General features: G+C 40.8%; 1 protein-coding gene across 8 annotated transcripts in view; it reads right to left on the bottom strand.

Moving 5' to 3' along the window:
• Positions 1-26,766, bottom strand: part of PAM (peptidylglycine alpha-amidating monooxygenase) — a 153,601-nt gene that overhangs the window by 124,857 nt on the left and 1,978 nt on the right. The gene's annotated exons all lie outside the window — the stretch shown is intronic.

Raw genomic sequence — 26,766 nt, 5'->3', positions numbered from 1 at the left:
CTCAGGGAGACAGCAATATTTGCTAATGCTTTGTTTACCCACTTAGGAAAACGGAATTCTTTATTTTGATTTAGCTGCTTGTGAGACAGACAGGCGGGGGTTTCTATGGAAAATGAAGTTAATAAGATCAACTGCTTATTTAAATTAATATGGAACAAACAAAACCATCTGTATGTCATTACCCATGAAAATGGTTCACATAAAGCCAGTAATTCTTGTTCTGGGATACCAAAGGTACCATTCTGATCCTGGGGTTGAGTGCTAGGAAATGATCCCGATTGGATAGTATCATTTTACGGTGCAGAATCTCACAGACGACTGTGCTCAAGCCGACTACTCAGTACAGCGACACACAGAGGGGTACAAATAGACAACATGACCCAGTAGCATCTGGATGTTGTCCTTTTCATGATTTCTCTGACTGTTTGAAAACAGATTTTTTTGTATGAATAATCATAAGTCATATGCATATTGTGGTATCTGGTAAGTTATTTTGGTCATCCCTTGTTAGATAATCCAAACTACAAAAAGTAAAAGAAAACATGAAATGCGATGGATAGATTGATGTGCTCAACATTAGTAATAGTTTTCCTATATATATATATGTTGATTAATATTGCATGTTGCACACAGCCAATGCAAGAACCCACAGAACCTTCCTGCAAGGGCAACTGTGCCTTGGAGTAGCTGCCAGAAATTGGGAGGTGGCCTCCCTAATAATCCTAGATCATGCACATTTAAAATCCAATACAGCAAAACTGTTCAGAGTCCATAAGGCACATTAAGTGCTCACTTGAGGGTTCCATAACTTAAGCTCTACAAAGAACTAATAGAAATCGCAAGAGTTAGGTGGTTCTGCCACTCAGCTAAAGAAAAGCACAGAGAAACATCATTTGACACAGATTTGATTGTGAGAAGAAAAAAAAGCAACTGTGAAATTTTTCTTCAAAGTTGTCTTGTAGCTACTCTAAATGGGTAACAGTATGAAATTGAGATTTCCCCAGGTGACTTACACGCAAACACGTATTAATCTTTCCCGCCTCGCTAGTGTTTGCATTCTCCCCCTCATCTAAGTAAATATAAAGGAAGCTAGAGAAAAGGGAAGAAATATTTTCAGAGTGAAAAATTTTGCTTTTAAAAAGTCTAACCCACAGACACCTGAACCTAAGACAATTACAGATAAAATTTTAAAGATTTATTTATTTAGATTATGGAAAAGGCAGATTTACAGAGAGGGAGAGTCAGAGAGAGAAAGATCCTCTTTCTGATGGTTCACTGCCCAAGTGGCTGCAATGCCTGGAGCTTAACCAATCTGAAGCCAGGAGCCAGCAGCTTCTTCTGGGTTTCCCACTTGGGTACAGAGTCCCAAGGCCTTTCCCTGCTTTGCCAGGCCACAAGCGGGGAGCTGGATGGGAAGCAGAGCAGCTGGGGCATGAACTGGCGCCCATCTGGGATCTCAGGCACGAGCAAGGTAAGGATTTAGGCACTAGGCCACTGTGCCGGGCCCTTACAGATAAAATCTGAATCTATGACTTTCATATGTACTCTAGTATTGTTTTTCATTCTGTGTTGTCTAGTCCTTATCATAAAAAATTGCCTACTTATATATCATAGACTCTATAATAAATAGTTACAGTGAAGATTTTACATTGTAATACTCCCACAGTGCTCCTTAACACCAACCCATGCTCCGGCCTTATCAAAATTTTCCACATTTATCCCAACCTAGAATGAAATTCCCTTGTGATGCTGACATCCTCAGCACTTAGTGCAATAGCTGGCACACACTGTGAGCTCAATTAATAATTGTTGAATTCCGCATGTACCTACATCCTCTGGTGGCAACAGGCACACAGTTTAAGAAAGAGAGGCTGAACTCGAATCTGTAGTATAGACACTACCTAATTAGGGTTTTATACGGCATCACTTTTTCACATGAATTTTATCCTTCAGTTGATTCATCCCAGAATCCCATTAGCATTATACTCGTGCTGTGGCTGATGATAACGAGATTCTCAGTGCCAAGCAGCTCAAATGGAAGCAACTTTCCTGGCAAGGGTGCTTCGTTGGGAATTACAAATCTGTAAGTGCAAATGATGAGGGGGAAATATTTTGGTAAGGGAACAGCTGTCTTTTCCACATACTTTCCTTATGAGCAAACAAAAAGGAGCACGCTAATAAAGGCCTGAAATTAATTGCCTAAGACACAACCTGGTGGTGACAGGGGAGGGATCCTCCCTGGCCTTGCGAATGTTAGGGAGTTACAGGAGGGAAACTGTGGCATTCGGGACAGGGGTGGCAGGTGTCTACTCTCCTCATCTTCTCCTGCCTGGGATCAAACATTCTTCAAGTTTCCCTAAATACAGAAGTGGTCAATTTTACAAAGTTTGCATCAGTATGAGCTATCACGTTCATATTACTCTCCTTTGACACAAATGGCTGAAAAATGATCACATTTCATCAAGTCTGTTTAAGAGAAGATTCCAGAGCCGTTTCCAGAGTCTGAAAAGAACATACTTTCATGCTAAGTGGCTTGCATTTGTCATTGCTTCAATACGGTGTCACAGAGGAGAAGCTATGGACTTGAAAAGGACTTTCTAGTAGTTCATTAATTGTCATTCTATTCCCACGAAGGTTAAAGCACCAGAAAACGAAGTCATCTTAACCTCTGTGCTTTCTGAGTCTGTTCTAACATATTTTGCAATAGTAATTCCATTAATAACACTCATGTGTTTTTATCTGCTGCCTGATCTTAGCACCTTTGTCAAAGATGAGTTGCTGTGGATGTGTGGGTTTACTGCTAACGTCTCTGTTTGGCTGCATTATCTCCGGATCTGTTCTGGTGTCCGTCTCACTTTGTCTTAATTTCCGCAGTTGCGTGGTCCATTTGAAAGTCAGGAAGTATAACGGCTCCTTTGCTCTTCTTGCTCGGTATCACTTATAGTCCTGTTTTGGGGTCTTCTCCAGCCCCATTAAAAGTTAGTAGTTTTTAATAGTTCTGAGAAAAATGTCCATGGAATTTCGGTAGGGATTGCATTAAAGCTATAAATAACTTTGGGAAGCGTGCACATTTGAATGACACTGACACTTCCGATCCGTGAACAAAGAACACAGTTTCTGGGTGCACTCTTGAGCTTCTTTTATCAACGATAAAGTTTTCATTGTCGATATCCTCTACCTCCTTGGTTATTAAACTTATGCTCATGTCTTTTATTTATTTTTTGTAGCTATTGGAAAATGGGATTTCTTCCTTGATTTCTTTTTCAGATGATTTATTATATTTGGATAACAACTCTACCAATCTTTACAACATTGTGTTAGTATCCTGCAACTATGCTGAATTTATTATAAAATCATGTCATCTAAGTTGACTTCTTTCTTTTCTAATTTGGATGTCCTTTATTTCTTTCTCTTGCCTCATGACTCTAGCTAAAATTTCCAGTACTCCATTGAATAAAAATGTTAAAATTAGGCGTACTGTTCTTGGTCCAGATAATAGACAGAAAGCTTTTAGCTTTTTCACAACATGATGCTTGCTGTTTGCTTATTATACATGGTCATTAAAATGTTGAAAAAAAAATTCCAGTTTTTGGTCAAAGTTCTTAACATGAAGCAATGTTAATTTCATTATAAGCTATATTCAGCTTCTGCATCTATTGAAACGATCATACGGTTTGTGCTTCTTTCTGCTTGTTTGCTGGGTAACATTAACAGATTTACTCATGTTGAACCAATCTTGTGTTCCTGACGTAAATTTCACTTGGGCCTGGAAAACAATCTTTTTCGTGTGATGCTGGACCCAATTTGATATAATTTATCAAGCAACTTTAAAAAAAAAGAAGATTTTTTTTTTAAATTGGAAACACAGATTTATGGAGAGAAACACAGCCAGACCTGAAGACCTTCTGTCCACTGGCTTATTGCCCAAAAGGCTGCAATGGCCGGAACTGAGCCAATCCAGGACCAGGCGCTTCCTCTGGGCCTCCTACATGGAGCAGAGTCCCAAAACTTTGGGCCATCTTCCACTGCTTTCCCAGGCCACAAGCAGATAGCTGGATGGAAATTAGAGTAGCCAGGATATGAACCAGAACCCATGCGAGAATCCAGTGCCTGCAACGTGGGGACTTTGCCACTGAGCCATTTTAAAATACAGTTTCATCAAAAGCCTGTAGCTTTTATTTTCTGTTATCAAGACAATGCTGGTTTCATTTAACAAATTTAACAAATTTAACAAATTTGGAAGAATTCTACTTTTTGAAAAAATTTAAGAACCATTAATTTAAATCTTGAAAGGATAATCTTTATAGTAAGTGGGGCTGGGAAAACTGGATGCCCACATGCTGAAATGCAAATCAAACACTCTACTTTTCACCATTTACAAAAATAAACAAAACTAATTAAACAATTAAAAACTAATTAAACAATTAATATGATTCCTGAGTCTTTGAACTATTAAAAGAAAACTTGGGGAAACAGATTAGAACATTGGAACGGCAAAGATTTTCTCCAGCAGACAACAAAATTACAGGTCATAAAAACAAAAACAGACAAATGGAATTTCCTCAAACTAAAGAGCTTCTGCAGAGCAAAGGAATCATCAACAGAGTGAAGAGACCACCTACAGGATGGGAGGCAATATTTGCAAACTATACATCTCAAAAGCTGGTAACAACTAGAATATGTAAGGAACACAAGGAACTCAACAGCCCCATGCCCTTGAAAACAATCCAACTAAAAATGGCCAGGAGAAACAAACAGTTATCTCTCAAAGAAGATCTACAGATATCCACAAGTACATGAAAAAAATGTTCAATATCATTAATCATCAGGGAAACGCAAATTAAAACCTCAAGAGATATCATTAGTTCCAGAAAGACTGGCTATATAGAAAAAAGAAGACAATAAGTGTTGGCAAGGGTATGGACACTACAGAAACCTTGCACCCCGCTGAAGGAAGTCAATTAGTATGGACAGTGGGGCCTCAAAAACCTAAAACAAAAACTATCATATGATCCAGCAGTCCCACTGCTGGGTATATAGCCAAAGAAAATGAAACCATTCTGTGAAGCAGACATCTTCACTCCCATGGCTATAGTGGCACTATGCACAAAATTTGAAAAAATGGAAATAATCATCTCAGTTGGCATCTCTATTCTATGTAAGAGGTCAAGGAAATGTTTTCAGTAATACAAATACATTTGGCTGGCTACTGCAGAGGATCAATTTCAAGTGACTTTAACAGAGATAGACTCCCACATAACACAAAGTACAGATGTAGGACAGATGTGATCATAGGAATTTCCTCTCAGCAGCTCAACAATATCATCCAGGCATCATCCTTGAGCTTTGTCACATTGATTCTAGTGCCTTGGATCTCCAGGATTCTCTCTTCATGATCACAAGATGGTTGCTGGATCTCCTAGTGTACACATTATCGCAAAGTACACAAAGGGAAGGTTTCTTCCTTAAGAGCCTTCTCAAGAAGGAAATGTTCCCAGGAGCACTGAGGTTCCAGGAAACAGCCAGAATAAAATGTAAGGCCTAGGCAAAAGGAATGATCATAGTTGGCTTAAAACCAGGGCTCACTTTCCAGGCCTCAGCAGAACAACACTGGAAGGTAAGCAGAGATCTCTTAGACAAGAAAGGGAGAGGGAAGGTAAATAAAATGGGAAACCAGCAGGTCCTGACAGCACATTTGTGAGATCAAAAAAAACACATTATTGTACTCTAGGTTTAAGCAGCAGTAAACAGCTTTACTGTAGATAATTCAAAGATCATCAAAAGATTTTCTGCAGATAAAATATTTTATTACCGAAAGATCATCTACAATAAAAATGCACTTAGTGTATTGCCCTTAAATGTTAAAAATTTTTAGAATCCCTGTCTTCCAGTCCAATAAAATAAGTTAATTAAATTGATAGCCAATTAGGCATGTTCAGTTGCACCTCTTAACTACCTGCCAAAATATCCTAAGATATAAAGGGTGAAGAATGGATGAAATATCAATTCCCAACTTAGCACGCCTGGGGAACTTGACAGAAATAAGGGATAGAAAGCCAATTCCATTCTAAAATAACGTAAGACAACTTTATCTTCTGAAGAATGCTCGCCTTCCTTCCAGAGAAGAGGTATAACAGGCAGAGGTTACTTACGCTTAAGGTCAGTCATATATTTAATGCAGTTATGAAAAGCTAAGTCACTATGCTCCTCCCTGCCTCCTTCACAGTGATTCTGGCAACTATTCAGTTTCCTCAGATTTCCAGCTAATAAAAGAAGCATTTCAACAGACTTGCATTCTTGGCTTTGAACATTTAAGAATAACTATAAGGCCTAGCACGAATAGGCTAGTGGCTAAACCCTTGCCTCATATGTTCCACTATCCCATATGGGCACCGTTTCATGTCCCTGGTGCTCCACAGGCTCCCTGCTTGCATCCTGGGAAGGCAGTAGAGAATGTCCCAAAGCCCTGGAAACCTGTACCTTCATGGGAGACCCTGCTCCTGGCTTTGGATCAGGTCACCTCTGGCTGTTGAGGCCACCTGGGGAGCGAACCAGCAGATAGAGGATCTTTCTGTCTCTCTGTAAATCTTTCCAATAAACATGAAATAAATCTTTAAAAACAGCTGTAAGATCAAATATAAAAATATTTTTTGGAACGTTCTTTGATGTTTCCATTGCATGTCATATACATCTCTATTTCAGCATTAGGTAGCTATGACAGAGTTCCTTTTAAAGTTTGATTCCTATTATTGGGCTGTTTTAAAAGCTAAAACTTTGATTTATTTTGCTTTTTATTACTAAAGATCACCTGATGTAGGAAGTTGACACACAGCAAATGTTGTTTGAGATTGCTGAGTTTTGTTACATATATTACTAATTAATTACCTTTCATAAAGGGCCTGGTTCTAGTTCCCAAATATTGAGTCATTTTTTTTTTCTTTTAAGGACTTTGTTTATGCTTTTTTCAGAAGGTTCTCAAACCAAATTTATTCCACTATAATTTTCCAACTTCCATTCAACTGTAAGATTAATAATTTTAAAGAAATAAATGAGTCTACAGAGGTTGTCTTCCAAACTCCCAGGGGTGGATACTTGTCATAAAGTTAATGGACTTATTATTATAATGAACTGAGTAGCTGTAGAAACTGCAAATGCCCATTTTCTAGACACGCTTTTAATTGACATTAGTTCATTTTTCATTCTAAACATACATACTGCCCTTCAGTGCCTCCTCCTTTAAGTCAGCCTTGGAAAATTATCAATACTAAACAAAAGCGTAAATTCAATGCTTTAAAATCATTTGTATTTTCTTACATTTTCCTGGACTTACATATACAAGACAGCATTATAAGCACCATAAAAATGAACAACCTTAAATTATCTTCAGTATATGACTAAGTTCTTACAGTCGGTGGTCTTCAGCAGATGTTGTAAGAAAACTTAACCTTTTGCAAACATCCAGCAGTTACTGAACTAAAATAAATCTTACCAACAAAACAAATGATATGTAAATGTGATCAAACAATTCATGAAGTAGAGTTTCTTGGGACAGAACTGTTTCCACTAACAAGTTCAGGAGGAATGACAGAATTAGAATACTTCCATGCAATGTCTCATGAACTTCAGCAATGATGATTACCCACGGCTGTTAAAACCCTCAGACGAAAAACTGATAGGCCATTTTTCATGTAATAGATTACTGGATCTCATAATTCCTAGTTTGGCAAGCAGTACTAGCATTGCAAAAAGAGTGACAAACATACATGTACGTCCTGTTGGTAATGTACACCAACACCTACAAAATACACTTTCCAAAAATTCTAGTCTACACTTCATCAAGCCTCTGATGAGACAGAGGGACACAGGACAAAATGACACAATCAGAAAACACAGAATGCGGGATATGTGCTGGGATATAGACCCTGGTCTCCTCACACATACAAGACAAAAAAGACAGAGAAAGAGATCCTCAAAAGTTTAAAAAGAGACAGGTCACTATGACTTACCACGTGGACCACATTCCGATGGCAAAGCAAACATTCTTACAAAACACAACAGAGAAAGTAGACAACCATTAGAGATTTAGAGCCTTGTTTCATTTAAACATACCTTTTAAATACGCTTATCTTGTAAAAAATGTCTGTTGAAATAAATTATGAAGCAAAATGACCTGATGATGCCTCAGAATAACTGTAGGTTCTAGATCTAAATAAACTGCATCTTCGAAAGAAACTTTCAGCGTTAGGAAGGAAGGCTTTTGTTAATCAAAGAATCAAAACTGAAGGAGTAGATCAGGTCCATGGAAGCACCTAAAAGGTGTTCAGACACCCTACAGGTTTATAAAACAAACAGCTGACATCAGCAGAAGAAAATCCATGAAGCACACAAGAAGAAAACAAGTTGCAAAAACTAGAATTCACTACAGTCATGGGAGAGACTGACAGGAGCCATGGCCATCAGGGAGAAACCCAGTTACTTTCAATCTCCTGGCCTTTAGAGAACGGGTCAAGAATATTACACCTCTGCCCTCACTCTCCTCCTGCTCTCCCGTCTTTGGCCAGCTGTTCATACTATATGGTCTAAGCCAACTGAAAACCAGAGACCCATTAATACAGTCTGTAGAGCTCAGCCTCCTGGGGAAGTAAGGAGGCTGGAGAAGCCAACAGAAGACAGCCAAATGTCAAGCACATCCCAGCCTCTATAATTCTGTGTTGGCATTTGTTAGCATTTGCAAAATTATAAAATCAGAGTCTCAAAGGCAAAAGCATCTGATGTAGACTTTCTCCGCATTTGAGAAGCCCTGACAAGGTCCTTTCTTAGGAGGGAAGACTTCGGGTAATCCAAGATACCAGGAAGCTGCTCTATGCTGAGACGTTTGAAAAAAAAAAAAAAAACAACAATCGTGAAATGGGTCTAAGAGCCCAGGCAGAGGCAGTACCTGGACTTGAAGAAGGGACAGGAGGTATGTTGGGGAGTTCTCAGAGAGGAAGGCAGTAGACTTCATAATACAAGGCCTGGGAGTCTAGTTAGACTCCATTTTAGAATTTTCTCTGATTTATACAGTTCAATTTGATGTGAATTGAAATTCAGGTTTGTTTAGATGCACTGTTAGTCACAACAGGTGAGACATGTGGGAAGACCACTTCAATGGAACAGGGGCAAAACCGTGGGGATACAAAGGAAAGGGGTTACAAACCTGAGGTCCAGAAATAGATCAGGAAGTGTTGCCATTAGTCATGGTTAGGTCTCTAACTGCAGAACAGCAATGGAAACACACCCACTCACCTAGCCACATGTCATGTCCTGTTAGTCTGTCTGTCCCACAAATATTAAGTCCACTATTGTCTCACACTGCACTGGACACAGAAGACAAGATCATGAGCAGGGTGAGACCGGGTTTCCTGCCCTCACATGGACTGCAGTCACAATCTGAATAATGTTTTTATCAGTCGGTTTGCCAATATTACAGATAAAATATCTGAGGCAAATTACTTCTGTCAAGGTTTATTTAGCTCCATTTGAGGAGGTCTAAGATCAGGCAACCCCCTGGAAGGGCCTCTGATGAGAGGAGCAGATGATGATCCAGTGCAGGTGGTGGCAGGGTTTGGAGCACACAATTCAGACCCCCAGGAAGATAGACGGTGTAATGTGGCTCCTAACCTTTTAGCAAAGGAGCTAAGATATTCACTAAAACAGAAATCTATTTGAACGCTGACTGCCTAAGCAATCCATATTTGCTTCTGTGTTCTGGGCCTTCACCAAAGAACATAACCTAGAGGTATCTATTAACAAGTATTTATTGGTGCAAGGCACTGAGACCACAGCTCTCAGTAGAAAAACTTAGTGTATCAGTGGGCCAGCAGCCAACTAACATGACTCAAGAGCAGAAGAAACAGGTAGCTATGTATTCAAGGGTGATCTATTAATCCACAGATGCTTCCCAAGAATTTTCCATACACAAAACACAATCCAGAATCCTTCAAACGTTATCTTTCTTCCAAACAGGAGATTGGCTCCTTAAGTAAAGACTGTGATATTTGTTAGCTTGGTAATGAACACACATCACTAAAGATATGCCTGAGGATGAAGAAGATGCGGTCACTGCTTTCAGAGACCCTTTAGAGTGAGAGATTGAAAACAAAGCTGAATCACTGTAGGTGATGCGACAACAGGTCTGCAAACACAGGACACATTATTGCAGTACTCAGAGCAGTTAGTTTGAGGGACTCAAGTTCACAGTGAAAAGGGCACAAGAGTGAAGCTTAGGATTTCCATAGGTAAAAATACAAGGCAAAAAACCTACCATTTTTACAATAGGCAGAAAAAATAATAGCTTAAATGACTAACAAATGGGCTTCCTGTGAAAGGAAATAGGGAATTCTAAGAGCAGGGCATAAAAATACAAGAAGACATCATGTGGCAGGAACCAGCTAACCCTGGATTCTGGAATAAGAATTGTATCTAGTCAAAATGAAGGATGACTAATGATTTCTGAGTACTGACTATGACTGGCACTATCACAGAATATTAAGAAAACAATATTGACTGAAAAAATCAACAATACAATGGTTATCATCACTTAAGAATCCAGACTCCTCCACAACCACCACTGGAAATAAAAGAAGGAATATGTGACTGATACACTCCGCATCACAGATGTCTCAAAGCCAAGTGAAAGGAGACAGACACAAAGGACTCTATGCCTTTGTGATTACATTGATATGTAAATCTAGAAAAGGCCAAACTACAAAGACAGAAAGATCAGTGATTGCCAGGGGCTAGGGATTAGGGCGAGGAATCAGTGGAGGGCAAAATGGCACCAGGGTCCTGTCTGAGCTAATGGAAATAGTCTGTATTGTGTCACTCACAGTGGTGGGCATGAGCTGCATAGATTCGTCGGTATTTCCCAAAGTTTCCACATGAAATTTAGGAATCTTTGGTTTCCAGTATGCCTCAAATATGCTAGTAAAACTTAGGAGAAAAGCCAAGCAAGCAGTTAACCTAAAAACACTAAATTCAAAAATACTTCACACTCCTGACTATCCTTGGCAAGAAGACACTCCTAACTTGCAGTCAATATGGTTACAGCATGCCAATACAGCCATTCAGGATGTATATACGCATGCATGTTTGGGGTCAGGTAGGGAACATTTTTGATAGGAAGTATTTTCCCTTTCTGAATAAAGGGGAAAAAAAAAGAGCTCTGTTTCATTTTACTTGAAAGGCAGCAGTCCTGAGAGAGGAGCAGAAAAAAGACATCTCCCATCTGCTGGTTCCCTCTCCAGATGTTCACAATGGCTGTGGCTGGGCCGGTGGAGGCCCAGGAGGCCAGAACTCCATCTGCATCTCCTGCAGCAGTGACAGAGGCCCGTGTGTGCTGGACCCATCACTTGCTGTCGGATCAGCGGCTGAGTGCCTGGGAATTGAATCAATCACTCTGATGTAGGATGAGGGCTTCCGAAACAGAAGCTTAGCCTTCCACACGGTGATACCCAACCCAAGTCAACTACTTGAGTCATTGGTCATATGGTAGCCAGGACTCAATTCACACACTGCTAATTTGAGATATGGCCACCTAGCCGGCAGTTTAACCTGCTGTCCCACAACACTCACAGCATCCCTTTCTAAAATCAATTTAGGACTGGCATTGTAGCAGGTCAGGTAAAGTCACCATTGCCTGGGATTTCAGCATCCCATATGGATGTCAGTTTAGGTCCTTGGTCTCTTACCATCCTCTAAGGAGGCCTGGATGAAATTCCTGGCTCCGGGCTTTGGGCTGGTTCCACCCTGGTCTTTGTGCCCACTTAGGCAGTGACTTAGCAAATGGAAGACCTCTGTGTCTCTCCCTATTTTTCTCGGTTAACTGTGCCTTTCAAATAAATATTTTTTTTAAAAAAAGAAAAATCATAATTCCACCAATCTTTATTGGACTCCAGTCTTTAGTTTGGGTCTGGGGGATGCAATAGTGAACCAGACAAGTATCTCTCATGAAACTTACATTCTTCTTAAACCGACAAAACTTTATATGTTTATTCTCTGTATATATTGTCCCTATATCCACAATACTGCCTTGAAATACACATTTCAGAATCACTAAATCTAACTTAATTAGCTAGCTATTTAACCAGTGCATTACTTCCCAAGGTTACCATGTTTATGGTAACAAAACTTGGAAGGAAACTAATATTCCTACCAGTAGATTTCAGAAAGGATAGAAACAGGGGTGATTGCAATAAAGAGACATGAAATTGAAATTGATTCATAAAATGATGAATCCAAACTTCTCTCCTCTCCCTCAAAGAGGACCACTGCAAGTAATGACTAATTACCAGGGTTACTTCATTTATTGTAATACACAGTAGTTTAGGTACTTTGTAATGAATGACATTTAATAGTGAAAAAATAAATGTAAAGAACAATGGTGACATAAGACTATTTGATAAAGCTTGAGGTTAAGGAGTTAGCCTGGCAGACTGATATTTAAAAAGAAATATTTCTAGCCTTATTTATATTTCAATATAAAAAAATCAAATCTTTATATATGCCTGTACTCTATTAAAACTAACCTACATGCCAGCTGTTTGAATTTCACTAGGTTTGAATTTGTCCTGTCCAGTAAATTTCTTCTCAATGGCTTCCTGATTTCCACAATGATAAGACAAGGTTCCTGATGAACGTTCTGCTTCCTCACCAATGTAAACAAGAAAGTGAATTACAAATTTCCTAATCCGTATTCTCTGTGAAATTCCTAACTACAATAAATGTGTGTGGAAGAGTTTATGTTTAAAAGCAAGGAAATTATTCTGGCTTCACATATTTAGAAACTTTTTGTTTCCAACAACTGTGACACTTTGGGATCTGGGGAACACATGTTGAGGAACGAGAAAAGTGGGGAAATAGATGAGACCCTGTCATCCAATCAATTTGAAGTCCAAACAGCAGTAGACTTGAAAGCATTAGAACAGAGCTGTGTTTGGCTTTTATTTGATTCGGTGGCATTTCCAATCTCTGGCTTCCGCAGGAGGTTTTCTGGTCATCACAAACCAGAGTGGGCAGGGAATCCTGCGGGCAGTGACTGCACGCACCACCTTATTTGTTTCACCTGCCTCCTACCATAATTGACTGCAGAAGTGCAGAGCCCCCCTACGCCCAACAGCCATGGGCTTCTTCCAGGACCGCACTGCCCGTGCTGATTCGGTAATGACAGGGACAAAACAGCTCTGTACTTACCTCGGGCAGAGTCCGAGCATTCATGTTGAGGAAGATGAATATTTTTGCTCTTGACTCTGAGCTATTTAGGGTAAGAACTTAATTTCCTCACCCCTGAGCACAATTTCTTCCACTTTGTGTTATGGAGCGGTTATGACAGCAGAGAAACACCACGGATACTATTTGTTAACTTCCAAACTTGCATGACCCCGTAAGAGCCATCTCTTTAACACTTGCGTTTACTCAGGCTACCAATTTATCTTCCTTCTTATGCCTTCCCAGCCAGAGTCAGCTAGACGAAATCACACCAGTACACTCTGGGAAAACTGCTTTAGCATTTATGAAAAATACATTAGGAAGATCAGAATTAATATTTTAACATGGCCAAAATGAGGAAGCTAAATATTATAAAGGGTAACATCAATTGCAGAAATAGTGAGGTAAATAGAATTATGTTTGTATTTCAATTGACATAAGTTTTGTGTTAAGTTTGTTGACTTTTAAATTCTATTTTCAGCCAAATAGCCACTAACGAAGCAAAGCTTTCCAGTGAGATAAAAATTATTAAGTTGGGTTGTTCAAGTGTTAAGTGTGTTTGCATCTAAAATCCATGCAGGGAAGTATACTCCAATCTCTCACAAACATCATTTGCCCTTTGTAAATCCATGTTGCCATGGCAAATGTTTTCCTTTAGTACTGGGTTAATGGGGAGTGGGAGTGTAACACACTACATAACAGAAAGGAACTTGCTATTTTCATACAACTTCCTCTTTTAAAATGCCTGCGTAGATGGACACACCACATCTCCACTTTGCACACCACATTTGTCCCTATATACTTGATTAAGTAGAGTACATTATCCATGGACAACAATCTGTGCCTTGCAAGACTGTGTTCTGCACTTCTGCTGAAAGAAAGGAGCCCTCACGTGGCATGGTTCCAAATGCCTTTCTTGAATAGGGTTATTGAAATATTAATTCAGACTACATAAATCTGAAAACAAGTGAAACAAAGAGGATTTTTTCTGGTGGTTAATAAGTGCAAAGAATCACTTTCCTGCTAATGTGGAAAGATATGCATGGTTGCCTTCCACAAATATCTTCAGACCAACTATAATAGAGGGATGACCCCCTACAAATCGGCTTCTGTTTGTTACCAACGTGTACCAAGTTGCTAAACTCTTCAATTAATCAGGCTCTTTTAATAGCACGCAAGCAGAGGCATAGGAATTAAAAATTCATCAATTAGAGGCATTGTATAGAAAACCCCTCCAGAGAGTTCTGAGCCATGAAAGCTTTACACAAGGAATACAGAAGACCCGGCTGTATTATGTGTGCTGTCGTTAATGTGTATTTCTTAATTTTTAATAATTACAAAATACTAGGTAATAGTTCTAACGATCAAGCAATTGCAAACATCCATCAGGGAACCTGCAGTCATCGCACTGCACCGCTGTCTCTCCCAGGGCTGTGCCTTGCTGAGCCGCTGCCTCACTTCCTCCTGGCCCACATGTCCGGGGGGCTTCAGGATTCTCTGCACTAGGATGGAATCATATTCCACCCATGATTCTGTGTCAGCTTGCTCGTCTTACTTCACAGCTAAAGGCAGGAACACCTACTTCCATGCTTAAAGACTCAGTGCCTAATGGTAAGGATTTCACTGGTAACGGTCCTAGAGAGCGGGTGGGAGTGCACTCACTCACCATTCTGGCGCGGTCGGACTGCCCACCCCTTCTCATCCTGACACACTCTGCACCAAGCTCTTGGACTTGTTGCCAGATCAATGGGTCAAGAGAGGTAGCACCTTTTCACTTAATAATTTAACAGTTTATTAACAGTGTTGAATGTTCATATGAATTTAGCATTGATGTTCTTCATTTCCTCTTAAGCTATTTGTCTTCTTAGCAATCTGTAGGGCCTCTTTGTATATTTGGCATATCGATCCTTCTCTCAGGTGCATTTTTAGTCACTCTCAATCTGCTTTTGGTTAACTAATTCTCATTTTTAAGTGTCTGGGTGTGTATAAAACCTTTCTTTTTTATTGATTTATTTTTATTAGGAAGGTTGATATACAGAGGAGGAGAGACAGAGAGGAAGATCTTCTGTCCGAAGGTTCACTCCCCAAGTGACCGCAATGGCTGGAGCTGAGCCAATCCGAAGCCAGGAGCCTGGAGCCTCTTCCGGGTCTCCCACGCAGCTGCAAGGATGCCAAGGCTTTCAGCCACCCTTGACTGCTTTCCTAGGCCACAATCATGGAGCTGGATGGGAAGCAGGGCCACTGGGATTAGAACCGGTGACCATATGGGATCCCGGCTGGTGCAAGGCGAGTACTTTAACCACTATGCTATCACGCCGGGCCCATATAAAACCTTTGTAACCTCTACCACCCTTAGCTATCTTAGGTCAATTTAGATATTAAATGGTTTCTAAAAGTCTACGATTTAATCAAGTTTATATGATTTCCCAACACAGAGTTATAGGTTACAATGTGAAAATATTCTTCTTAATCTTTTATTCTTAATACTACTTAATTTTTAGCATTTGTCCAATCTTTAGGATATTCCAAAGAAATTGTTTATTATATATGTGTGTGTTCTATTTTGTAGCCACCTTATTATCTCAGGCTGTTATCTTTCTTAACTCTGGCACATTTATTTTATTTTGTTTTAAAAGATGTATTTGTTGTGCCCGGCACAATGGCCTAGCAGCTAAGTTCCTCACCTTACATCTACTGGGATCTCATATGGGTGCAGGTTCATGTCCCAGCTGCTCCACTCTCCTTCCAGCTTCCTGCTTGTGGCCTGGGAAAGCAGTAGAGGATGGCCCAATGCCTTGGGACCCTGTGCCCCTATGGTACACCCATACGAAGTTCCTGGCTCCTGGGTTCGGATTGGTTCAGCTCCGGCCGTTGTGGCCACTTGAGAGTAAACCAGTGGAAAGAATGTTTTTCTGTCTCTCCTTCTCTCTGTATATCTGCCTTTCCAACAACAACAACAAAAGATGTATTTATTAACTTGGTTATTTAAGTGAAAAAGAGTGACAGAGAGAAGTGCACGCACCCCAAAGAGCAACTTAACCGGCTGTGCTAGAAAGGCTGCCCAATTTTACTGCTTTTTCCTCCATTTCTGATATAAAGTATTTACATAATTTTATTTCATTCTATTTTTTTCATTACATAAGAACTTAAGGCTATCAATTCTCTGCATAGTGTATTAGTACAGTCTGTAGTTTTATTACCAAGTATTTTTTGTCATTACTTTTTAGACAATTATAATTTCAATTTTCTCCTTGTTTCAGGGGTTACGTAGAAGAATCATCCTTACCTTCTAGGCAGTTAAATTTTCCATAACATATTTTCATAACATATTTCCAGTTTCATTGGACTACTCTTGGAAGGAGAGTATTAAAACTTGAAATATGTTAGGCAAATAGTTTATTAATGTCGAGTTATGGGATTTTTTAAAAACAAACATTTTATAGATGTTTGAAAAGATTTTGTATTTTCTTCCTAGTGTATAAATTTTGTTCAGATGTATTAAATTATATTCACGATATGTTATATATATATATTTATTCTCTTGATAGAAATGTTCAAATGCTTTATAAACTTGCCTTTGGGGATTTATATGACAAAGCAAATACCTCCTAGTAAGTGCATTTTTAACCAAGTTCATCTGAATATTTCATGTATGACAGTGATGATTTTGGGTTCCCAAGGCATATAACTGTTTTCTCAGTACATTGTACCTTTAAACATTACTAGATACTTTTGAAGAAAAAACCACAAAAGTTGTGTTCTGATTATTTCCTGTGTTTATTTCTAGAACAGTGCCTTTAACCGGAATTCTAAATTTTTATTTTCATATTTCCCTCTCTACTGTGAACAACACTTTTCAAATCCAACTGCCTTTGCAAATATCTTCCTAATGCAATAAGTGAGAAAAGCAGATTCTAGTACGTTTCTATCATGTGCTCTAGAAAATTACTACAGTCCTACTTTAAGTCTCTTCAAGCTCAGCCTGACTTTTTAAACTACTTTTAGCTTCACCTATTCTAAGGTACTTATCATGTAGGGTCTCACATTAGCTACGTGACAACATGCATTAACTCATCCATTGCAACGTTGGGATGGAAAGAACAAAATTTCCCAAGCATTGAAGACATTAAGTTACTTGACCACAATCTTATCATTACTATCACTACCCTATTTTATAGAATGCAAAGCTGAAACGCGTCCAGATTTAAGTACCTTAACCAAGATCTTGCAGCCAGGAACTGGTGCAACCAGGGTTCCGAACTTCACGCATCTAATGACTGGGATTATGATTATCTCCTTGACTAAATTCCAGCCCAGGCTGCCCAGGTCTTCTCCACTAAGCCTCACTCACGGCCTAGAAGGTCTTGAATGAACACCAACAGCCCAGTGTCACATCCCTTAAAAACTATGCCTTCCTTAAAGTGCTTGCTTGACAAACTCTTCACTGTCACTAACAGTCCATTCCAGCCAACACGGAGAAAACAGTCCTGTGTCTCCGACTGTCTGCAACAGGACAGCACCCAGACTTGAGTCCTTACCAGCTAGTGCACAGAGCAGGGCTTAAAGGCACCACTGAGACCTCACTTGCCTCCTCTTGTCTCCTTGTTTATTAAAAAAAATTAATTTCAGAGAGTCAGAGAGGGAGAGAGAGTGCATCCACCCACGAGTTCATCCCCTCAAATGTAACCGTTAACTGATGGGTCAAGGCCAATCCAGCTCTCCCGAGTGGATGGCAGACACCCAACCATGTGACTCATCCCTTGATTTCTCCCAGAGAGCATGTTATCAGCAAGCTGCAGCTGGAGCCGAGCCGGGACTCAAATCCTGGCATAGTGATACAGGATGCAGGTGTCTCAACTGGGATCTAACTCTCATGGGACAGGCTTGTCTCCTTACTTCTCCCTTTCAAATTCCCAGTTACTGCTACATAACTCAAAGTGCAGCTCCCTTCACACTGGATTTTTTTTTCCTGTTGCAATAATCGGCACTGAGTAAATTTTCACCTCACCACTATACTGGTGGTATCTGATTTTGCTTATCCTTGACATTGCTTATAATACAGAAAGTAGCGTAAGACATGTGTGGGAAAGATGGTAGGAAATACAGCTATAAAGTTCTTGGCTTTAAGTAATGCAGGAAACTCCTTGAGGGCATTGGTGTATGCGTGAGATGAACTGTTCTGTGGTAACAGGTACACAGGCCCTGAGAATGCAGAAGGATGAGGCAGGCCAACGTGGTGCGCCGCTGCGGCAATCCAGGAAAGAGATGATGGTTCTTGGGCCAGTGCAGGAAAGACAGCCTTGGCACTGGGAAATGTGGGGTTTGAATATCTGGAAGGCAGAGCCAACAGGATTTCCTGGTCTATTGCTGATGGGCACCGATAAAGACCTCGGCAGTGTATCTAGCCTCGAGGCACTAGAGCACAGGAGATCTGCTGAGATGCGGAAATCTGAAAAGCAACATTCCAGATGAAAGGACTCTTCTTTATGATCATTTGCTCATGAAAGTGGAACAGGTAGCTAAGGAACAGAGATCAGGCTGCTATTAACCTTGCAGTGGTATTTTTCTTCCTCGTGTTGTGTAAATCCAAAGGCACAGTTCATGAGATGCCAAAGGTTAAATCGATTTATTCGTCTAAATGGTATGTGCAATTGTTTCAATCCAGGTTGAGGAAAGGATAGCCCATGACTGACTCCTCTAATAAATACAGTTTATTATTTTTTTCTAAGTAGAAGACAGCCAGGACATTTATTTATATATTATCTAACTGCAATAGTAAAAACAGAGACTAAATGACTAACAAGGCAAAAAGATTTACTATACGTTTTAAGAAATAATTTGCTAATCTCTGGTTGAGATTTAGACAGGAAGAATAAAAACTGTAATATAGTAAACTAGACTCTTTGCAAGGTATTCTTTAGTAGTCATATAATTAGAAACAGCTCCCAGAATTAAGAGCACTACTCTGAACATGGGCGTGAGAAAAGATAAGAAGAAGTTATTCAAGGATGTAAGATGGAGCCAAAAAACCACACATAATCTCCGTGCTCAAAGACAGTTTATGTTTCTCACAATATGTGTGTAATCTGAAATGTCTATGTGCACATTACACACACACATATTCTGTGGGAGACACACAGGCCATGAACAAATTGGTCATACAGAATTCTAAAGTGAGCATGGACTTCCGGTTTATGTCTAGCTGTATTTAAATCTATGTATTTCCCCTTACTGACTGGCTTTGGACAGACTGCTAAATTTTTCTTGAATCTTAATCTTTCATAGAAAAAAAAAACATTAACAGTGCAACCATCCCTTCCCTAAGTAGACACTGAAAAACTTAGGGTAAAAATAAGAGGAACTGCCATTACTTAAAATCATATCACCAGCAATGTATTACATGTGACTTTCATTCATAAGTTACAAGAGCCACACCATTTTAAAAAATTATTTGACTCACCTTGTTGAGTATTGCTGATGAAGCAAAGGGGTAAGTCATTAATAAACATCATTTGAGAATCTGACATGTAGCTTCTTGTTTAACACCAACCCTGAGCATTCAAAACAGAACATGGAAAAACAACAACACCAATGTGAAATAGCAAAGTAAATCAAACAGGCTTCGTATGCAGCTCTGTTATCACCGAGTTTTCCTGAGAGTGCTCTTCTTTGCTGCAGCATACCATCACGTCTAGGTTTAGGGGAAGAGACACTGCATTTTCATCTCATTTACTGCTCTTTTCCCAAAATACTACAATTGAACACACATTGCCTGAGTATTTTTCCCCTCAAAAAAAGTTAATGCTGAAAAAGCAGACAAATTTCTGGATGCACACACTTAACAAAGATTGAATCATGAAGAAATTCAATGACCTAAATGAAACAGTAATAAGTAACTGAATTGAGTAATGAGATATCTCCCACCGAAGAGAAGCCCACATGGCTTCAATGCTAAATTCATCCATGTACCCATTCTTTAAAAAAAAAAGTATTTATTTGAAAGACAGAGTGACAAAGGGGAGAGAGAGAGATTGATTTCGTATGCTGGCTCACACTGCAAATGGCCAAAGCCAGCAGCCAGGAGCTCCAACGGGGTCTACCATGTGGTGGCTCGCAGGCGTGTACTCGCAGGAGCTGCACGGAGGCAGAGCAGCAGGGACTTGGATCAGGACTCTGATAAGGGATGCTGGCATCACAAACAACAACTTAATCCACTGAAATGCAACATCAGACTCCAGAGAAGCATTTAAACAGCCAATACCAGTTCTTCTTAAACCATTAAAAAAAAAAAAGGGAAGAATCCTTCAAAACTCATACTACAAGGCCAGAATTATCTTGATATAAAAATCAAAGACACTGCAAAAAAGAAAGTTGCAGGCTTTCATCCTTAATGAATCCATTAGAAAAAAAAATCCTCAACAAATACTAGCGAAACTGAATCCAATGGTATGCATGAAAATATTAATTTACTCTAATGAAGTGAAATTAATTTCAGGGATGCAAGAATGGCACAACATATTCGAATCAATAAACGTGACACTCCACATGAACAAAAATCCTCTGATTATCTCAATAGATGCAGAAAAAGCATCTGATAAAAACCAATATCCCATCAGGATCAAAACTCCGATCAAGTTAATTAGAGAATAAGAATACCTCGGCAAATTCAAGGCTGCCGGTAACAAGCCAAAACTAACAGCACACCGAAGAGGGCAAGTTGAGGGCTTTCCCTCTCCAAGGTGTGGAACAAGACAGATTCTTCACTTCTACCACTCCTGTGCAAAAGAGCACTGGACATCCTAACTGGAATGATGAAGTAAGAGAAAGAAATAAAGGGCACCTGAGCTCGAAAGGAAGAAGTGAACTGTCACACTTTGCAGACGACACAATCTTAAACAGAAAACTTTGATCAGTCCATCAAACATGATTAGAATAAATGAATCCAGTCAAGTTCACAGTACAAAATCAACAATGAAAGATCAGGAGTGTCACTACACTCCAATAGTGGATGACCTGAAGAAATAAAGCAATCCTATTTTTAATAGTTTAAAAAAAAAACAAAACAAAAAACTTAAAAAATACCAAGAAATAAATATAAATACAGAGGTGAAAGAGCTCCACAATGAAAGCCGTAACATTTTGATGAAAGAAATTGAAGCAGAAACAAAGAAATGTTAAGACATCGTGTATTTATAGGCTGGGAGAATTAACATCATTAATTATTTAAAGCACCCAAAACAATTTCCAGATTCAACATACTCCCAACCGAAATAGCAACGCCATGTTTCACGGAACTGGAGAAGCACTGTCAAAACTTGTCTGGATCAACAGAAAGCACAAAGCACCCCAACAGGCCAAGCAATCGTTAGCAAAAGTCACCAGGCAGGTGTCATTACACTGCCTGGGTTCTAGCATGTATCAATGGAAGTGGGCATCCCAGAGCCGCAGCTTAAGCTGCTTCTGGGCCGCCTGCATCCAGGTGAGAGTGCCTGGTTTGGTCTCATGTCTACTTGGGATCCAGCTCAAATGATGAAATCCCTGCTCCTCACGGGGGAGAGCCAGATGGAGTTTCTGGTTCGCGGTTTGACCAGATCCAACCCCAACTCTTGCGAGCATTTCAGGAGTGAATCGGTAGATGGGAGCTCTCCGTGTCTTCTGCTTTCCGAATAAATCAGTACCTAACTTAAAACATAAAATACATCCCAAAGCCATAGCAATTGAAAGCAGCACAGCATTTTATTTGTATAGAAACAGAAAAACAGACCAATGGAATAGTCTAGAAGTAAACCCACACATTCTGATGCTTGACAAATGTGCTAAGAAATACAGCAGAGGAAGCATGGTCTTCTCTGTGAAAGCTTCTCTAAAAACACCTGGAAATCTTGGATAAATCCAAATGCACAAAAACGACATTATTTTCATTATTCACTGCACAAAAAAATCAGCTCAAAATGGACTAAAGACCTATATGCACCTGAAGTCATGAATCTTCTAGAAGAAAACACAGGAGTAAATGCTTCAGAAACAAACGGGCAAAGTTTTTTTTGTTAGATTCACACCCTTACCCCACGCGTTCACACAGGAAACAAAAGCTAAAGTTAAAAAAAAGGGGGGGGGGGAGAAGGTTATTTCATCAAGCTAAAGAACTTCTTCCCAAAAAGAAAACGGTTAATAGAGCAAAAAGGCAATCCACAGAACGGGAGAATACATTGGCAGGCTATGCATCTGAGGAATGTCCAACATCCCACACACAAGCAACTCCCTCAACTCAACAGCAAAGAACAGACAAAAAGATCCAATTAAAACATGGAGAGTCAATGTAAACAGACGTGCCTTAAGAGAAGAAATAATATAGCAAGCAGTTAGCTACACGAAACAATGCTCAACAGCACTAATCTGTAGGGAAACGCAAAGCAAAACCAGGATGAGAATATCATCCCACTCCGGATAGATTCACTTTTAACCAAGTGACAAAAGATAGCAAGTGGTGGCCAAGCTCTGGAGCGAAGGCGAAGGGTGGGCCTGTAAATGAGTGCGACTTGGTGGAAGACAGCAGTGCTCCCCCCAAAAAGCAAAGCTGGAACTCCCACAGGAACCCACAGTCCCTCTCCTGGGCGCTCACGCAAGGGCAATGACGGCGCCAGGCTGGAGGGGCATTTGCACTGAGCAGCGCAGGCACAACGGAGGTCATGATGTTAAGTGAAACCAACCAAGCACAGAAAGACAAATACCACGTGACGTCACTCAGCTATAGAGTCAAAGACTCAGGTGATCATACAAGAGCTAAAAATAGAGTCGTGTTTGCCAGGTACTGGGGAGCACGTCCCCCGCACAGGGCACCTGGTCTTTAGAACTTTCCTGAGTTGTTCACTATTGTTACCCTTTCTACAGAGGAAGCAACAAGACTAGCAGGTTAAGAAACATGCTAGGGCTGAAATTGCAAGAATGGTGACCAGAATGCTGCTGGCCTGCTTCCAAAGCCTCCATTCTAACCCCTGGCTATGACTTAGATGTAACCGTCAACTTCACGTCAAATCGTTTTAATAATGCCTTCACTGGCCTTATTTAAAAAAAAAAATCAAACACCACAGGACAGTTACTCATCGGACTGAGGACAGCACTTCTTTGTGGCCATAGAGGAACAGGCAGATTGTCAAATCCGTTTGTTTGCTGATGTGACAGTTGGTGACAGCAAAAATCCACAGGGGGCCACATAAGATAAGGAAACCAATGCAACAGAGAAAGGACTAAAATGAGACCTGGCGGGGGAGAAGGATGTGTTCTGCCTGGCTAAGGGACCGTGGCTTGGCTGGATCTTAGCCTGTCACTGGTAACTGCAGTGGCAGGCAGCAGGTGAAGGCGCATGTCATTAAGCTCCTGCTGCCCACGTGGGCGGTCTGGACTGGGCACCCAGGTCCTGCCCCAGCCGTAGCAAGCACTGGGGAGTGAACCAACCACAAGGAGCCCACTCAAGTGCCCTCCTTCTCTCTTTGTCTCACTGTCTCTTTCTTGCTCTCTCTCCCTCCTCCCTTCCTCCTTTCCCTCTCCCCTCCTCTTTAGCACTCTTCCTTTCAAGTAGATTAGCGATAAAGAAAACAAAATATTTGCAAAGGAGAGAAAGAGATCACCATTTTGTGGCTCTGCCGAATTTGACACCATATCCTTATTTCATCTCTACCCTAGACTATTTCTCTCCAATCCTCTCAATCCTGAAAAAAAAAAAGTGATTAACAGAACACTGGTTAAGACGGAATGGACATTATTCAACAACTTTTCAAGTGGGAGGAAAGAAAGCATGAGCTTATGCTGATTAAAAGCTAACACTGTGGGTCCGACACAGTAGCCTAGAGGCTAAAGTTCTCTACTTAAACAAGCCAGGATCCCATATGGGCGTTGGTTCTGATCCCAACAGCTCCACTTCCCATCCAGCTCCCTGCATGTGGCTTGGGAAAGCAGTCGAAGAGAGCCCAAAGCCTTGGCACCCTGCGCCCATTTGGGAGATCCAGAAGAGGTTCCAGGCTCCTGGGTTCAGATTGGTTCAGCTTGGGCCGTTGCAGCCGCTTGGGGAGTGAATCAACAGATGTGAGATCTTCCACTCTGTCTCTCCCCCTCTGTATATCTGGCTTTCCAATAAAAATAAAATAAGCCTTAAAAAAGAAACCTAGCACTGCAATGGGCAATAAACTGCTTTCTCTGGGTTTACTGGATTAGCCTAACAGGAGTCATCGGCGGTGGCTGCCATGAAGGCCTTTCGTCTGGCCAAAGCGATGACAACTCCCAGGTCTTTGGAAAGACACTGATCTACCTGTGCTCTACACAGTAGCAGGTCACTGCACCATCTGTGCAGTCCCAGGCTGCCTTTCTGGCTACTCTGCATCTGCTTGTTTCTCTGTCCGAGCCGCACTAACAATCACGGGTTTCCAGAGGAAAGGATTCAAACCAGATTCACTGATACGTTAGCGCCAGGACTTGCACAATGCTCCAATCTGGCAAAGGAACGCACTGCTTTAACCAGCCTGGTCTAGCCCCACTACCAACTCAAGCGCTTGCTCTTTCCTTGAAATCTTACTCTTCTCGATCCTCTGCCATTAAAAAAATGCAAGTTGGGGGGCAGGTGTTTGACACATGTTGGGACATCACTTGGGAAACTCGAATCCCATATCAGAGTGACTGATTCACCTCTGGCTCCTCTCCTTCTCACCCTACCACGTACGCAAGCACTTGGCCCCTCCCACCTACATGGAAGACCTAGATGCATCCGATTAAGGGTCTGCAGTAACTCTCAATTTAATCTGAAGTTTGGGAAACAATTACTTTCCTCACCAAAACTGCGGCATGAAAGTTCTAGGCTTTTCTCACAAAGAGAACTGCATTTGGAGAGAGAATGGCTTTGGGGTTCTAGTCATCCCTTCCCAGGTGTATTCAATAGGAAGTCTATCATTTCTCAGGGAAATGGCCAGGTGTACGACCTGTCCTTCCCTCACACCCAGCCGGGTACTCAGGACATGTGGCCAATCAAGAATAACAGGGAAAAGTGTAGGTATTCCAGAGACAGTTCTGAGCTCATCAGGCCCAGCACAACCACTTACCCAGCCACAGACTCAGCTGCAACCAAAACAAACCCCAGGCAACTTGACCTGGCTAACGTAAGAAAGGCGAAGCTAACTGCAAGTTCACCAAGTAGTGAGGTCACAAGAGCATGCAGTCTTCCTGTGTCTTCGCACCGTTTCCATGACACCAGCTTTATGCGAGACACAGCTCCTGGGAGCTCAGCAGGCTCCAGTTCTACAAGCCGACTGCTCCCATGAACCCGAACAATGTATTCACAAGCAAGTCCTGAGGTCTGACGGGGCTGTGCTAGGTCACCCACTTACCTCTGAACCATTTGTGGAATGGGAAGTGGGAAGTGGGATGTACCTACTTGCTAATCCCACACCCTGTGCTCCACCTGCCGAGGCTGGATGGAAAGCTCCGGGGAACCAAATGGTCTCAGAGCATGAGCTGGGGGCAATCTGGTTATGCTGGGAAGACAATGCACAACGAACTGCCTGAGGCCAAGTTGAACGCAAATTGTCCAAAATCAAAGACAGTCATTTCCATCATTTATGTTCCACTGCTATGGAGTTGTCTGAAAAACTGTTAAGATTTTTTAAACTAAACGGTCTTTATTTTCTGAGCTCTTCCACCTGCTGTATGACTCAGTTCCTCCAGCAGCTTTCTCTGAGTTAACGGATCCTCACACACTTGCTCACTGTTATTGTTACCATATGTAAATGTCATTACTCTTAATAATGAAAAGAAAGATAACAAGAAGGAACCACAACAGATGATAAAATGATGATAGTCTTCTCTGAAAGGAACACTGAAAGAGTAATTAGTAAACATTTTCAAAGCAGTAATAGCAACACAGGTTAAGCAAACACAGGGGAAAAACTCACTTTCAAAACTGAGAAAAGAGGCACACTTCACCGGCAGCTGCCATCTCGTTTCTCACCCAGCGTCAATCTCATCACACTTTTTATTTCTTGCCCAAAGACTAAATAAGCAGCAAATGCAGCGGAAGATGCCAGGGCGGTAACAGTGAAATGCACAGAAATTGCAACTGCATGGCCATTTGCATTGAGGGCAGGTTGAGGGTCTTTTTGCAACGGCAAAGCAGTTGTTCGTGGTTAATTAACCCACCAATCCTCAAATAAGCTGCTGCCAGTCTTTAGTCCCCAAGTAAAAGGCCCATGTATATTTTCCAGAGCTACAGCATTATAAGATGTTGATTCCAAAGGAAATTTTTCACAATAAGTAAAATACTTTTATTTCCCCACTACGGGGGGAGGGGAGGGAGAACACAGACAGAAAGATAGATGTCATCTGTGACAGTGAGTCACCTGCCAGGCAGTCCTGCGACATTCAGGTCTTTCAGGTCTACAGCCTTTCAAAAGCAGAAGTCCTCTTCCCTAGATACAGATGAATCCCGGTGCTGCTTGGCTTCAAAGTCTAATTAATTCTGGCCTTTTAATGTTAAAT

Source organism: Ochotona princeps, chromosome 28, assembly GCF_030435755.1.
Source record: "Ochotona princeps isolate mOchPri1 chromosome 28, mOchPri1.hap1, whole genome shotgun sequence".
Lineage (NCBI taxonomy): Eukaryota > Metazoa > Chordata > Mammalia > Lagomorpha > Ochotonidae > Ochotona > Ochotona princeps.
The sequence above is the reverse complement of the archived record's forward strand: the minus strand, read 5'-3'. Positions and strand labels throughout refer to the sequence as shown.